This window comes from Crocodylus porosus, unplaced genomic scaffold (assembly GCF_001723895.1).
Source record: "Crocodylus porosus isolate Cpor-Errol unplaced genomic scaffold, CroPor_comp1, whole genome shotgun sequence".
Lineage (NCBI taxonomy): Eukaryota > Metazoa > Chordata > Crocodylia > Crocodylidae > Crocodylus > Crocodylus porosus.
Window position 1 is genome coordinate 73,443,605 of NW_017728909.1, and position 15,166 is coordinate 73,458,770.

The 15,166-nt window shown below is 42.8% G+C and overlaps 1 protein-coding gene across 1 annotated transcript in view; it reads right to left on the reverse strand.

Moving 5' to 3' along the window:
* The window catches only part of TMEM232 (transmembrane protein 232), a 123,818-nt gene that overhangs the window by 4,947 nt on the left and 103,705 nt on the right, over positions 1 to 15,166 (reverse strand). The gene's annotated exons all lie outside the window — the stretch shown is intronic.

The window sequence follows — 15,166 nt, forward strand, 5'->3', positions numbered from 1 at the left end:
CGCCAGACAGGGAGCAGTATTTGGGGGGCACAGACCCCAGCGCCAGACAGGGAGCAGTATTTGGGGGGCACAGACCCCAGCGCCAGACAGGGAGCAGTATTTGGGGGGCACAGACCCCAGCGCCAGACAGGGCGCAGCACTTGAAACGGGGCTACAGAGAGCCCAACAAGGACAAGGAGCTGAATTAATAAGAGGCCTAGACAAGACAATGCCTGTATCATCTGCGAGACTTGGGGCATGGTAAAGGGATGGTTGGAGCCACGCATATGGCCCATAAGGTTTAGAGACTCAGGAACCATCCACAGTGAAGTGGGATATCAGGGGGTTTAGAAACAAGGTTGATAGGATCTAGCCTGACCACATCCAAAACTAAAGCTCAAGGGCAGCCTCCCTATATTCATCATACCATCAAGACATGGCAGGTGAGTACAAGGGTGCTTGTAGGGCAAGACTGGCATGGTTAAGGACCTGGGGGTAACACAGCCACCCCCCAGGTACCTCACCCTGTTACACATGCCTAACGCATACCAGCAAGATCAGGCCCTCCCCAAAAATGCAGTTGTAGTTACTTTGTTTTTAAAACATAGATAAGGCGCAGGAGCTGGTCATGGTTGTCCCACCACCTGTCTTTTACACAAGAGGCTGCTGGTTAGACTTGTCATTCAAGCAGTAAGAGACCAGGGTTCTGGGCTGTCTTCAGTCTGAGAGAATACCGAACCAGAGCCCTGGGTTCTGGTATCTGCTCCTAGGGCTTTTTATGCATTTTACATTAACCTGTCATTCGATTAAAAATGCTTAAGCGTGTCCTTTGGTGATGACCGAGGTGAGGATCAAGGGTCTTTCTTTTTGTTTTACTTTTTTGTTAGGATTCTTTTGAAATGTAGTATTGTATCTGAAGGAGTTAGACGTGCTTTTTGAGGAGGGGGTGACAGCCAGAGCTGCTCTGTAGGACAGGGGGTATGGGCTGGGTGGGGACATTGGTGGAAGGTGAGGGCATCTTCTGTGGGACTGAAGTGCGGTAGTGGGGTGGGACTTAGGGGAAAGACAGAAAAAGGTTGCATGCATTCAAATACGAGTGGCAGCTGGGAGGCATGGCTGGAGTGATGGGAAGGGTTTGCTTGTGGGTGAGTTTGAACAGGAAGGCAGTGGTTGCGGGGAGTGAAGGAGAGAGTTGGAGTTCTCAGATTTCAGGATCTTGTTTATCAACTCCTATCTCTGGGTTGTTTATTTATTGTAAGCCACTCTGAGCCTTTTGGATAGGGCAGATACAAATCTAATGGATAAAATCAAAATAAAAGAACAGAAACAATCTTGGGAAAAGGAGACTGGAGCCCACAACTCCAGCCCTCCCAACTGAGTGCCCTCATTACCAGGTTTTGGAGCCATGCTCCTCTCTTGCTCTCTGCTTCTGGCCCCATGAACCTCACATTCTTTTTTGCACACTGGCTCAGCTTCCGCAGCTATGATAGTGCTCTCCCATCCAGCAACATAGCCACAAACCTGGCATGTCCTGGGAGGTGGCAGATGTGGGTTGAAATCAGGGGTGCCTCCTGAGTCTTGGGGGGCACATTTTGTGGGCAGGCCTGGGGTGAGCCAAAAGCCCCATATCCACTCCTATACTTATGTGCCATGGATTAGTGTCCCCACCCCTGCAACACACCGCCAGCCCGCACAGCAAAAAAACTGCCCTGTCCTGAGCAATGCCAAGTCAGAGTTCAATCTCAGGGGAGGCATGTGCCCTCCCCTCCCCCCCCCCATGTCTCCCTTACCAATCACCTGTGAAATGTCTCTTAGGGTAGGGAGGATCTCAAATCCAGGACTTATGCTTCATGGGAAAGTGTTGTAGCCACTAGACTATTATATAAAAGTTGGGTGGCTCCACCACTTCTGGCCACATCTTTAAAAATACTGCACCCTGTTTAATTCGTTCAAAGAACATTTGGAGGCACCTCCCTTCAGGAAAAGTCCAGGATTTGGCTCTCAAGTAGATAGAGATGCCTACCTCAGCTACCTAAGCTGTGGAGAGTGGCAGAAATTCAGGTATCCCCTTGTTCCACATTTTTTTTATTGGCTAGTTTGATGCCTCTTCTTGCCCAGCCTGTGGTAAACAGCAGTTTCTCCTCTTGAAGCACAAAGGAAATATGAATGTAAAGCAACACATCCATGAGGCTGTCTTTATGTCAGTCAGAAAAGTTACTCATTCTTATTTTCATTCTATACCCATTACTATAATTTAGTTCAACTACAGGAAATAAATGTAAGAGAAACCTATAAAAGAGGACTATATGACATATGAAGAACATAGCATTTAGCCTTATGGGTCAAAATGAATAAGAATGTAGTAAGAGTTGCGTATATAAATATATAAGCACTGGGTAAGCAAGTGAAAAGGAGGGGGAGAGGAGTGAGAGAGAACATTTTTTAATCTTTCACTTCTCCTAGCAGATGGTAGAAAGTACTTAGACAGGATGACTCTTCCTAGATGTGCCAGCATATGCTGTGGAATTGCCCATACAGAAAAGCCTTGCTCATTGCAAATCTCTCAGGAACTATCACAAACAAAGCACATCCATTAACATTTGCTTATTATGTGAACGTGTGTTTGTGGCAATTTTCTATTTTCCTCTCAGACATTAGGGCCACAATTTAGTCTGTTTGATAGATTTATTGGATTAAGTTCTCAGCATTTAGGACTCTGCTCTTTTCCCTTTTCTTTTTAAAAATGCATGCTTATCTTTTTTTTTTGGACTCCCAGGTCCAATACTCACTCTTGAGTCTTGTTAGCAAGCCCATACCTTTTAACTTATGATACCAATTCTGCTGCCATGAATCTGGAAGCTTGTTATGGGCATGTGGCATGCCCAAACCTATAACCAAGGAACCCTATGGGGCCAAATTTTTCATAGTTTGCACCAATCAATCAACCACTGATGTCAGTAATAAAACATTGCTGAGGTACAAATAAGTCACATATACCATGCCTCTATGTATGGTGTTGTACAGAGGTACCCCAGACAACTTTGGTACCAGAAGAATTATACCTATATCAGCACAGTATTTCACCCAGTGTAATTAGCCCTAGTGAGAAATGGGATTTTAGGTACAGAACAACACTGCACTAAGTCAGCTCTATTCCTTCTCATACCTGAGTTAGCTTGGATTAGTATTAGGGATACTTTGTGATGATTACAGCCAGGGACTGCCTCATACCTGCTGCCCTTTTTTGTTCAACAGTAATTCTCAGTATATTACTGACCACACAAAAAAAGCCATGGTCAATTTAGAGAGATGGCAGGGAACATTTGCACTTTCTGGAATAACTAATTCAGAGATGTATAATGTACACTTTTGTGAGCCCAAGCTCACTACATCAGATGCTGTGAAAGGCCAGGAACAAAGCAGTGTATAGAATGGAGTTTCTGTTTTCCTGGGACAAGGACAACAGAATTCCTTTGGTTGTCACCTACAGCCCCAGCTTCAACACCTTTGGAGACATCAGTAATGACCTCCAACCCCTCCCGGAAAAGGAAAACTGTCTCAAGGTAGCCGTGAGGGGCAAACTTGGTTTGCAGACAGCCCCCAAACCTCAAACAGCATCTCTGAAGCAATGGGCTACTTAACTGCTATTCTCACTGAGAAACCAGACATTGCAACAGACCTAGATGGCAGATGTGTCCCTTCATCAATACAGACCACATCATCTCTGGACCAAATAATGCAGATTATAATATCAGAGGTTCATTCACTTGCAACTCTACCAATGTCATATATGCCATCACCTACTTATCATGTCCATCTGCTGTCTATGTTGGGCACATGGGGTGATCCTTATGTGTAAGAATGAACAAACACCGATCTGACATCAGTTCCAGAAAGATATACAATTCCAACATAACACTTTATCTTCTCTGGATACTCCATGGCTGACTTGGGGTAACAGCTCTTAGACAACAAAATGTTTAAAACAGTCTTTAACACAAAACTGTGGAACAAGAAATCATCCACAAATCATCTAAACTGTGGTAAGTATGATCTAAAGAAAACTATGGATTCTTATCTCATTACCTGGATTAATTTTTGTGACCACTGGGCACATCTAAACATACAAATTATGCAGGAGTAAGCTTTCCCAAGCACGCCTCTACACATGCAGGGACACAGGAGCAGATTTGCTGTTCCTAGCAGCAGACTGTTCATATTTCCTGTGGCCCTACACTGGGCCTCTTCAGCAGCCAGGGGGAGCTCTAGGCTCCCTCTGGGTTCTAGCCCAGGGGCTGGCAGGGGGCAAGGGGCCAGGAGATATCTGTCTCCTGGCAGGGTCTGGGACATTGCTCCCTGCCTGCTGCTAGGTTGGACTCTGCCACCAGAGCCTAGTTGAGGACAGTGTCCCCCTGCCTCAGGATAAGAGATAAGGATCTCCCAGCTGGGGCCCACTACTGTGGGGTGGGGCTGGGAGCTCCCTGCTGCATGGTCCCTGGTGGTGGAGCCCACCCTAGCACAGGCAGCTCCCGAGGGGAAGCAATCTCTCACCCCCACTGCCTGGCAGACCAGGAGCATATTTGCACCAGTGTGACGTCCACACGTGTGCTACTGTGTAGTAAGTAATCAAGCAAATTAAGATTAGAGCAAGTTACTGAACAGTATGTGTCTGCTGTGTAGATGGTGAGGCTTAGTGTGTAATAATTAGCTCTAACCTCAAGTAAAGCATTTCATGTAAACATGCCCTCTTCATTCCTATAGGTTTACTGCTTGTTTGCCTCTACCAGCACTGTTTGGCTCTCCCCTCTCTTTCTTCCCTCTCCAATTTCTCCTTATTTTCCCTGTCTTTTGTATTCAAATCACTTTTTCCATTTTATACACTGTTCTGTGCATGTCCTTTCACAGCAACTGATGAAATGAGCTGAAGTTTACAGAAGCTTACACTATACATTTCTGATTTAGTTAGTCGAGAAAGTGCAACTATACCCTGCCTTCTGCCTGACTCCAGACTAACACAGCTAACTACCTGGAGAGATCATACCCACTTATTAAGGGAAACTAGTGAGATCATAAGAGTAAACCCATCTTAACAAAAGATAGGTTTATAATGGTGACACATCATCTCAGGAGGAAAATAAGGATGACAGCTCTATGCATTTCTGCCAAGGTCACCCACAGCCAGATGGCAAGCTGCACATTTCCTCCAGTATGGAGGTAGGATTCCTTCTACACTGCCATCCCCAGCTGTCCTACATGGATTAAAGGTGAAAAAAAGAATTTAGTAACATTGCTAACATATAACATTCTCCTAAGACATTCCTGTCCTGGTATATAAACTATACCACAGTCTTTGCACTAAATCTAGCTCTCAGTGTGGATTCTGTCTGGTGCTTTGTGGTTCTAGCTGCTGCTGTGAGACCTTGGATAGTTTCCATTGGCTTTGCTATTTCATTGATCCCTTTGCCACTTATTTGAAGAGCTACTCATGTGAATAAATCCTCATCAGTGGAAGTAAAAGATACACACCCTAGCAAGTAATTGGATGAAGTAGGCTGTAGCCTTCAAAAGCTCATGCCTTTCTGAATGAGTTAGCTTATAAGCTGCCACCCTACTCTGCAAGTAAGAAAGTAAAATGGAGCCCTTGGAGTCAACCCTACAGCAGGTAGGCTCTTCACTTATGAGTCAATTCTTCTTGGTCTTCGGGTGGCCCAGGCAGGGTGGAGAGGGGGAGACTACAATATTACTAAACAGTGTATTTGTTAGGTTGCTGTGTATATGATAGAAAGAAATGAGAATTATCAACTAGAAGGGAGAATGAAAAAGGGGTGGCATAATAAGATGGGGCAGCATTTTTTTTCAGAGAAAAAAACGGTTTCATTAATCAAAGTAGCTCAGGATATGATCATGGCTTAATATCTACACCATCTAATTACTTGGGGTAACTGAATCTCATTGCCTACGGTCTTTCCGAGCTCTAAAAATATACATAGCAGCTCTCAGTCTTTTGCATATGGTTGCAGTGGTCAGACCACTGAAAAGTTACATTGCTTTTTGCTGAGGTGTCAGACAAAGACGTACATTTCCACATGCTGGGAGGAAATAATCCATTAAAATATTGTAAACACCCATGCTGAGTGCAAGTTCATGAACGCTCAGGAGGTGCTTTCTGTGCATTGAGTTAAGCAGCTGTATTTTCAGCTCTTTCACCTTTCATGGACTGATTCAATTGCTTTTGCCTCTCTAACCAATTTCAGTATTTTGCCAGCTTGAACATCAGGGATCTTACAAAGAAAAAAACCCCCTTTTTAGTAGTGTACTTAAGTGCAGAAGTTGTTATATAGGCATGTGGATTGAGATGTTTTTCCCTCTGGAATTTTGTGAGGACATTGCATGGAAATCCCATACCTTCATGCAGATACCATGCAAGGGAAGTGGGGTGGTAGTACCGGGGCAGATCCAGGAGAGGTGCACTGGTGCAGTTGTACCACATGATTCCTGGTCCACCCAAAGTTTGAAACCAACAGTCTGAAAGTGGCAATGGCAATGGCATTTCTAGTAAGGCAGTGCTGAGGGAGTCAATTGACTTCATGGTTCATTGCAATCTACCTAATCCCTTTTTTAAATTCTTCATTCCACAGGTGTTAACTACCCCTCTCCTTTTTAATGGTTTTGGTGTTTTACCAATAAATCTATTCTTTGTTCTGCAATTCTGCTGTCTTTTGGCTGTTCCTAGTAATTAATCTCCTATTTCACAGCGCTGTAGATTGTTTTTAACTCATTCCAAGTTGCATTTGTTTTTGCTTCAATCTCAAATTGAATAGTACAGCCCTAGGCCCCTAACATATAAATAAAGCTTCTAGCTTATTTTTAACTGGAGAAAAAATGTGTTGTTTTATATGTGATGATGCACCTCACCATCTGCACCCCTCTGCCCTTTTCAAAATTCTAGATCCACGTGTTTGGTGATAGGTATTTTGCTGCACATGGGGGGCACTTGTGAGGCCTACTCCAAGATGGGGATATACCTAGATTATCACTAGGGATTTGTAGGAGACCTATACTCCCCACATACAGGAGGTCTTTAACTTTGCATTGTCTCTGTAGACTTAGTATTTCCTTGGTTCCCTTGCATGATTGCTCTCTTTGAGTTGGGCTGCTCTGGTCCCTCTCCCATGGGTTTGAATCTTAATTGTTAATGGACTCAGAACAATAAGAATGAGCATTTTGATGTACATGTTCCTCTGCCTCAGTGCTTCTACTCAAACCCAGTCTTTGTTCCAGCCCTGTGTGTGTGCTGGATCATGCAGAGAGGTTCAGGCAAGTCTGAAAAAAGTGGGAGATGGACACATCTGAGTCCCCCTGCCTTGTGATAATAAATAAATGATACAAGCTTCAGGACCTGGGTACATGACACATTTATACCAGTTTAATAACCCAGAGTACATAAAAAAGGAGTTGTCAGATAACATAAACACTTATACTGGTGTAACTGCCTTGAATCTAGGGTGAAGTCAGTCCAGAAAAAATCTGTAGTTAAATTACCCTTTTTTAAGGTACACTAATTTAGGTGTTGTCTACCTGTTTCCAATCTATGGTAGCCAGGGCTGGATTAACACATAGGCAAGCTAGGCACATGCCTAGGGCCCTGAGCTGTGGGGAACCCCACGCTTTTCCTCCACAGTGGTGGCCCCCCCCAAGTGGGTGGCTAGTGGGCCATGGACTGCCCTACCTCAGAGACAGCACCCGGTTTAATTCAACTCTTCCCTGAGCCCACCCGTGTGTGTGTGTGAATTTATAGAGAGAGAGAGAGTAGGAGTCCACAGGTTTGCTTGCTCTAGGGCCCTCTAAAAGGTGAATCTAGCCCAGATGGTAGTCATTTATGATTAATAATTGCACTAACAGCAAGCAGCTATTATTAGATGACTGCTCCTATGGCTGCTCCACATCTTTGTGTAATCTATGTCAGGGTATAAAATCAGTGTAAACTACAGCTGTGTGGGTGCATCACATGAGATATTTACTGCAGAACTGTCTAATTAGCTCCTCAGTAAATGTCTCCACGTCTATACATACATCCCTGTTAGGTCACACAAAACTTATAACTCTGGAGCAGGCTAATACTTGTAAATACTAGCCTACTCTGGAGTTTTTTTGAGCAGAATACTGCTCATGTAGATACTGCCCAGATGGCTGGGGCATGAAGGTACTTCAGTGTAAGGGCTGCCTGCCAACTAGCCCCACATTGAAGCACTCTCATGCCCCGCCAGCCCCTCCTCAGCACACTGAGCCCAGTCAGAGCAGCTTCTGAGCAGCCCTAGGCTTCTGCCAACTGGGGCTGCTCTGACCAGGCTCAATATATTGTGCATCAATAAACTCCAGATCAATAAACCCTGGAGTTTTTTCTCCTGGGTGCACATCAAATGATGTGCCTGGGAACAAAACACTCTGGAGCAATAAGCTCCGGAGGTTATTTGTGTGCATTAATTGCACATGTAGGCACACCTGGGGGTTTGGGGGGCATGACAGTGGCAGGAGTGCAGTGGCGGTGATGGGAGTGCAACAGCGGTAAGGGGGAGCTCCCACAGACACTACTGGTGCTGTCCGGGGTGGGGGAGAGGGGGTGGCGAGCCCAGGGGTCAGCAACCAACTGCAGGTGGCGTTGCCTGCCGGTGAGGATTGCTGACTACCTGCAGATGCCACTGACAGTGTTGGGCGGGGTGGGGGGGAGGAGGGGAAGTGGCAAGTGGCTACTGCCCACAGGTGCTGCTAGAAGTGTCAGTGGCACCTTTTTGTAGGGAGTGCACCACCACACTCGGGGTGCACATGTACCCACATGCACCCCCTACACATTTCCCCTGCTAATATTGTAGCTTTGGATACAAAATATTGTCAGGATCATTAATACTTTGGCTACAGTAACAAGAAAACTCCGTAAATTATATGATATTGTTGACAAACGAGACTCAACTGCCAGATGGACATATCAACTTAGTTTCATTTGTATCATAGCTACCCCATCCAAAGTTTGTTATACTATCTATTTTGGCATCTATTAATTCAAAAGAAAAGAGAGGAAAATGGAAATTAAAGGGTGCCTGTACTCAAGCATGGAGGCTGCTTTGACCAGCTGTAATTACAGTACATTGGAGCAGACTTCGTTAATCGAGTCTGGTGGAGTGTGGTATTTACTGCACTCCAGCAGCCTCCCATGTCTCATGTCTCAGCATCCCCATGCTTTAAAATGGCAGCAGGGGTGCTTGAGCTAAATCTTGTCAATGAGCTTTAGTTCAAGTGCCCCCTGCCTCCATTTTAAATCATGGAGACACTGATATACAAAATGCAGTGGCACTTTAATTAAAGCAGCTCTAGGAGTCACTCTAATTAAAGCACTGGTCCCCCACCCCTGGAGCACGTGTAATAGTGCCCAAAGCAATCTGGAAAGAAACAAAACAAAATTCAAGATAGACAAACCAGTTGGTTTTTTTAAAGGTTTGAAAGACAAACCAGATTGGTGTGCAACACAATGCATTGGATAAGAACTGGGATAGCTCTGTTTTGGTTATTTTGAGAGCAATGAATAGGGATGAGAATTCCTTAACAAACCTTTTGGAAATCCAAAATCTTGTATCTGGTTTGCAAGTTGAAAGAAAATTGAGAGAATTTTTATTTTGAATCAGAACTGATACCATTCAGTTATGGGAAGTTGTAAACTGTTTCCTTCCCCTTTCTTCTCCTACTTCTCTTCAGTGTCATTTGAATGATTTGAACTGACCTATTTAGAGGCATGTATGGTTACTCTCCTGATAAGCCTGCAGAATTTGCAGTTCTCATGGTGTAGAACTGTATGGCAAATGTGCACCTGCCACATTTTAAAAAGTCATTCCATTTTCCCTCTTGGAAACAATATAAGTACTTTAAAGCTGCTACTATAATCTTTTTAAGGACATGGAGGTTATAAGTCTAAGAAAATACATTTCTAATGGATTCCAATCAGCTGCTTTTTTTAGCAACTTTAATTTTTTCATTATTTTGCAATAACCTTTAAAAAAGCATCATGCAAATCTGTCTCACTGAAAAGGTATCATTTTATATCTGCATGTATGGTGTTTGGGGAATTGTTTCCCCTTTCAAAGCTCATCATAGAAATCTCATTGTAATTCCTGGTGCAGATAGAAAATATTTTTCCTAGAGAAACTATCTTTTGCCCATAGGGACGTTGTATTTAATCTACTGTAAGCAAGAACATTCCCTCTTGACTTCAATGGGAGATGAATCTGCTTTACACTATGTCTGAAATTACATCCATAAAAGATTGTATTATCCATCTCCAGGCAAAGATTAAGTTATATATGTCTGCCTAATGCCAGTTGGAAGGAAATCTTCCATACACTTGCATGTAGATTCTTCAAACCAAACATTCTTGTGCAGAATGGGAACAGTCCTCATATGGAAGGATCCTGGACTCTGCACTAAACACTAGCTACTGTTATTTCACCAAATGCATTAAAACTGCAAATATCAATAGCCTATGTGTCCCTGGGTTTGTCTTCACAAGATATTTACTGTGGAGCTACCTAATTAGCTCAGCAGTAAACATCTCAATCTGTGCCCTTTTTAGGGTTCAGTAAACTCCACAATGGGGTAGTACTTGTAAATACAAGTACTATCCTGTCGAGGAGTTTTTTTTAGTACACAGCAACATACATGTAGATGCTGATGGGGCTGGCTGGGGCATGAGGGTGCTTCAGTGCAGGGGCTGCCTGCCTACTGGCTAGCATCACACTGGAGCACTTTTCTGCCCCAGCCAGCCCCTCCACAGCATGTTGAACCAGGTTGAAGCAGACCCAAGCTGGCAGGCTGTCCCCCCAAACTTCCTACCAGTCAGGACTACTCCAGCCTGGCTCAATGTGTTGCAGTACCAGGCACACATATAAATGCAGTGCCCAGGAGCAATAAACTCTGGCACAATATGCACCAGAGTTTACTGCTTCAAATGAATTGCAGGTGTACACGCCCCTGCATATTTTCTTCCTGAGCAGTTGAATGAGGTGACTGAAGTTATAACAAAGATTTTTGCCACTTTCATTGTCACCTTCAGCAACAAGGGTACAAATGCAGCACTGCAGACTAGAGAAAGACTTCATACTAATTGGCTGGGCAAAGAATATAATGAAGAACTGGATTTTCACAATATTTCTGTCACCTGTGATTGCGACTATGAACCGTAAACAGTGCAGCACCATTTAAGATGTCAACAAATTGAGATGAGTGCTCCACAAGTATGTGCTAGTGTAACAAGAAGGCCATATCATATGCAAACAGGTAACAAAGAATGATGTGAGGGCTTGGAAGACAACTCCTTTCATACCTGCATGCGACAAGGCAGAATATAGCCCTTCATTCTGCTGGGCAAAGGCAAATATTCAAAAATATCTAGTGACTATTAGACAAATCCTTCTGTGTTTCCTAAGCTATCAAAGTGCTGAATTCTTTCTCTCCCAAGCCTATTTCCATCTCAGTTAAATAAATCAGACATTCCTGTCTAATTTCTTAAAATAATAGGAATGGGTAGAGAATTGAATACATAATTTAACTTTTCTGCTGGCACTGCTTTTGGCAAATTTATCTTCTTTATCCATCTTATGTGGAAGTCATTTCAGTTCTGAAATTCTGTTTTTGTTTTCTGAAGAATGGAGTCAAATTCAAAGAACTCATGCCCTTTAAAGCATGCTCAAAAATAATTGCCAGATATTTTATCACCTTCTGGAGACAATGTGGTTGTTTAGATCAATGGCATACATTGTTTTTCTATTTATGTTATGCCCTGAGATAAAGTGAAATATGTCTGATGCTTCAAGAAGTTCCAGAATTAAAGAATTTATCTGCTTTAATTCCTATACTATATGGAAATAGTAACAACATATAGAGGAGAGTTTTGTACATTGTCTAAGGAATTAGAGGACTTCATAGGATCATGTGTTGACTCATGATTGCTACTTTCAAAGAGTACAATGGGCAAGGTTGCCAACTGTAAATTAACAGGAAGTCCATGAAAAAAAAACAGCCTAAAATGCCTGTCTGTGAAGTCCATAAAGAAAAAGTGAGATGTCTGTAAAAAACTAAAAAACAGTGATCACCTTTCACAATCCATCATGGGAATGAAGCTAGATTCAGCTGTGCATGGTGTAGAGAGAGAGCAGAGCTGCACCACCTGGTGTCTAAGCAGGAGCACTGCTTGGCATCCTGCAGTGAACTATCAGAGCTTTCTGGCCTGCTGGAGCTCTGTAGTTCCTTCTCCTTTCCTGCCATAGCCAAATGTTGCCACTGCATGTCCCAGATATTAGCTGCTTGTAATGACTGCTCAGTGCTCACCTTGAAGGTATGCAGAGCGGTGCATTTCCAGGTCACACACAGGGAGGGAGGCATTGTGGGAAGGATGGAGCTGTGGGGCTAGGAGGAGGGGGAGAGGGGGCAGGTGCCAGGGAGGAGAGAGCAGGGCTGGCAGGAATCTGGTTGCAGAGTGGGCTGGGGAGGGGGGAGCAGCATGACATGGGATCCAGTCAGGGGTGTCAGGGTGTTGGGTGAGTAGGGGACCCCCAGGCAGGAACAACATGGTGTAATATCATTGCTTTAGTCAAGCAGGGTTGCCAACCCCAAAATTTTTTTTTTAGCTGAGAATCTGCAAACCTTTTACTGACAACTAATTTTTTTCCCCCCTGGTGTTGGTGTTAAACTCCTAAATTTGAACCAAGACCTTCTAACTGCCATCTAGGGCCTAGCAGAATGTTGCATTACATTATGTAAAACAGATATTAGTAAAACCATGTGTCAGTAAAAAGGATTGGTTGTTAGTAAAATTTGCAGATTCTCAGTTAAAAAAAAAAAAATTCTTGGGTCGGCAACCCTGAGGATGGGTAAAGTAAACAATAAAGTTCTATAATATATCCCTGTTTGATACCCCTTAAATGGTAAATATAGTACAAGAACTTGTGTCTGATGAATACAGGGAGAACAGTTCAACTTAAAAAAGGGTTAAGAGTCTATGTAGCTTTACTGAATGCAAGTCTTTGTAATGTATGCATATCTAAACTAAAATGTTGTATGTGAAACTTAATTCAGTAGGATCGACTGCTTTTACAGCATCAAACAAATATTTTGCTGTTCCTTGTCTCACCAAAGTAAATAAATAAGTCCTGCCTCATCTAGGTAGATAATGCTGTAAGAAACCCTTACGTGTGCTAGCAATTACGTTTTTTGGGGGGGGAAATGTAGGTTGCATTTAATACCAATTTGAGAGAGGAACCTGAACAATAAAAATTGCTCACCCTCTCACAGACAAGAAGATCATGTTTTATGCTACCATTCTTCAGATCATCTGACATGGTTCCATATTTTTTATCTATCTTCATCTGAGCTCTTCTCTTTAATATATTACCAGGGTTTTTTTCCCCACTGTTTACAATTTGAGTTTGCTGGGACATAAATTTTGCTGAAATATGTTGTTTCGCTGGAGCAGAAACATATCAGCTTCTACTAAACTCTACTAGGTGAGGAGAGGTTAGAAAGACTCTTTTTTTTTACCCATGGGTGGTTCAGGCACTAGTCTGGGATGTGAGACACCCAGGGCCAAGTCCCCACTTTGCCAGATTTTGAGTATCTGAGATGAAAACATCTCTGAGTTCCCCACAGTCTACGGCTGTACCATATCCATCCAACTACATACACACACAGACCTATGATATAATTCAGGTTTTGTAAAAACATCAGAAGGTTTTGTCTAAATTTCAATTAAGAACAATAAAAAAAATTAAAACCACAAAGGTTGTTGCAAAATAACGTTGATGTCTTCCTGTTGTGTCTCTCTACCATGTTCTTTGAGAAGTTCAAAATTACAAAAATATTTATTTTCACCATACCCATTCTTCAGTTAGAGCCTAATCTCCAGAAGAAAGGACTATTTTGTCATTAAAGTATTTGATTGGGACTCAAGGGTATGATGAACAGAACCAAAGAAATTAATAAGCAATAAATATCTGCTTCTTGGAGGCATTTGGAACTTTTGTCTAATATGAAGCTTGTATTTTTGTAACCCGCAAATATAATTTGTAACTGTTTGTGGAACTGACTAGGCCTCGAAGACAAAGCTATAGCTGTGAAATTACCTGACCTAATAGTTCTTTCTCGCTCAGAATTTAGCCTTGATGATGATAAAAACTGGATTCAACTGCCTAACTTGTCCTTTCTTGAAATGTACTGGATAGCTCAAAAAAGCATAGTCAGAGAGTTTTGAAAGGGCTGGATTTAGGCAGGGTAATGTTAATTTCAAACCTGAAGATGCTGTGTTGCAATTTGTTTATTGGATAAACCCAAGCTTGGGCAGTAACTTATTATAATAATTTCTAACACCTTTTAACCCCATAGGATAACACCTATAAAGCAATATTATGAATGGCTACATAACTAAAAAATTAGCATAATTAGAATATAAAAAAACACACACATCATAGTAACCCTCGGGAAGGACAGAACAGAAGGTTCATTGCTGTCCCATACCCCCACGGATCTCTCTTACTCCCTGTGAGAGCGAGGACCAGATCCTGACTGAGGGGCTTCCACTGGCATCCATTGGGTAGCCCAGTTCAGAGACATCTGACTTTGCTGATTCGACTTGACATGCATCTTCTAACCGAGGGACTATCGATAAGTTACTAACCAAGTGGGAACTCTTGGTTAATTTATCTGTTTTATTATCACTGTCAATTTTAATCTGTATTGTTATGTTGTCTGCTTATTAGCTTAACCTTTTTATTAACTATTATATATGCAAACTATATCTTTCGTTATCATAAGTAAAATTCGTTCCTTTTTGTAAGTAAAACTTGTCATTTCTTTCCTTTCCAACATCACCTTCTCGACCCTGAACCAAAAAGCCCAGTGGCTAATAAAGTTGCAGTGCTCAGTCAGTCTGCAACTAAATTGATATACTCACAGCGCCCAGCTGGCCTGTGACAAAGGGTCTGGGTTCAATTTTGGGTTCTTTCGCAAATTTTCAGTGGGATTGCAAGTAAAACACATGTGTGTGTGTGAGCAGATTCTTTTTGGTATTGGGTGGTGGAACCGGAGTGTGCTCCATCCACTCCATGCATTGACCTGGTATTGCAGTGCTTCCAGGACCGGTGCAAAAAAA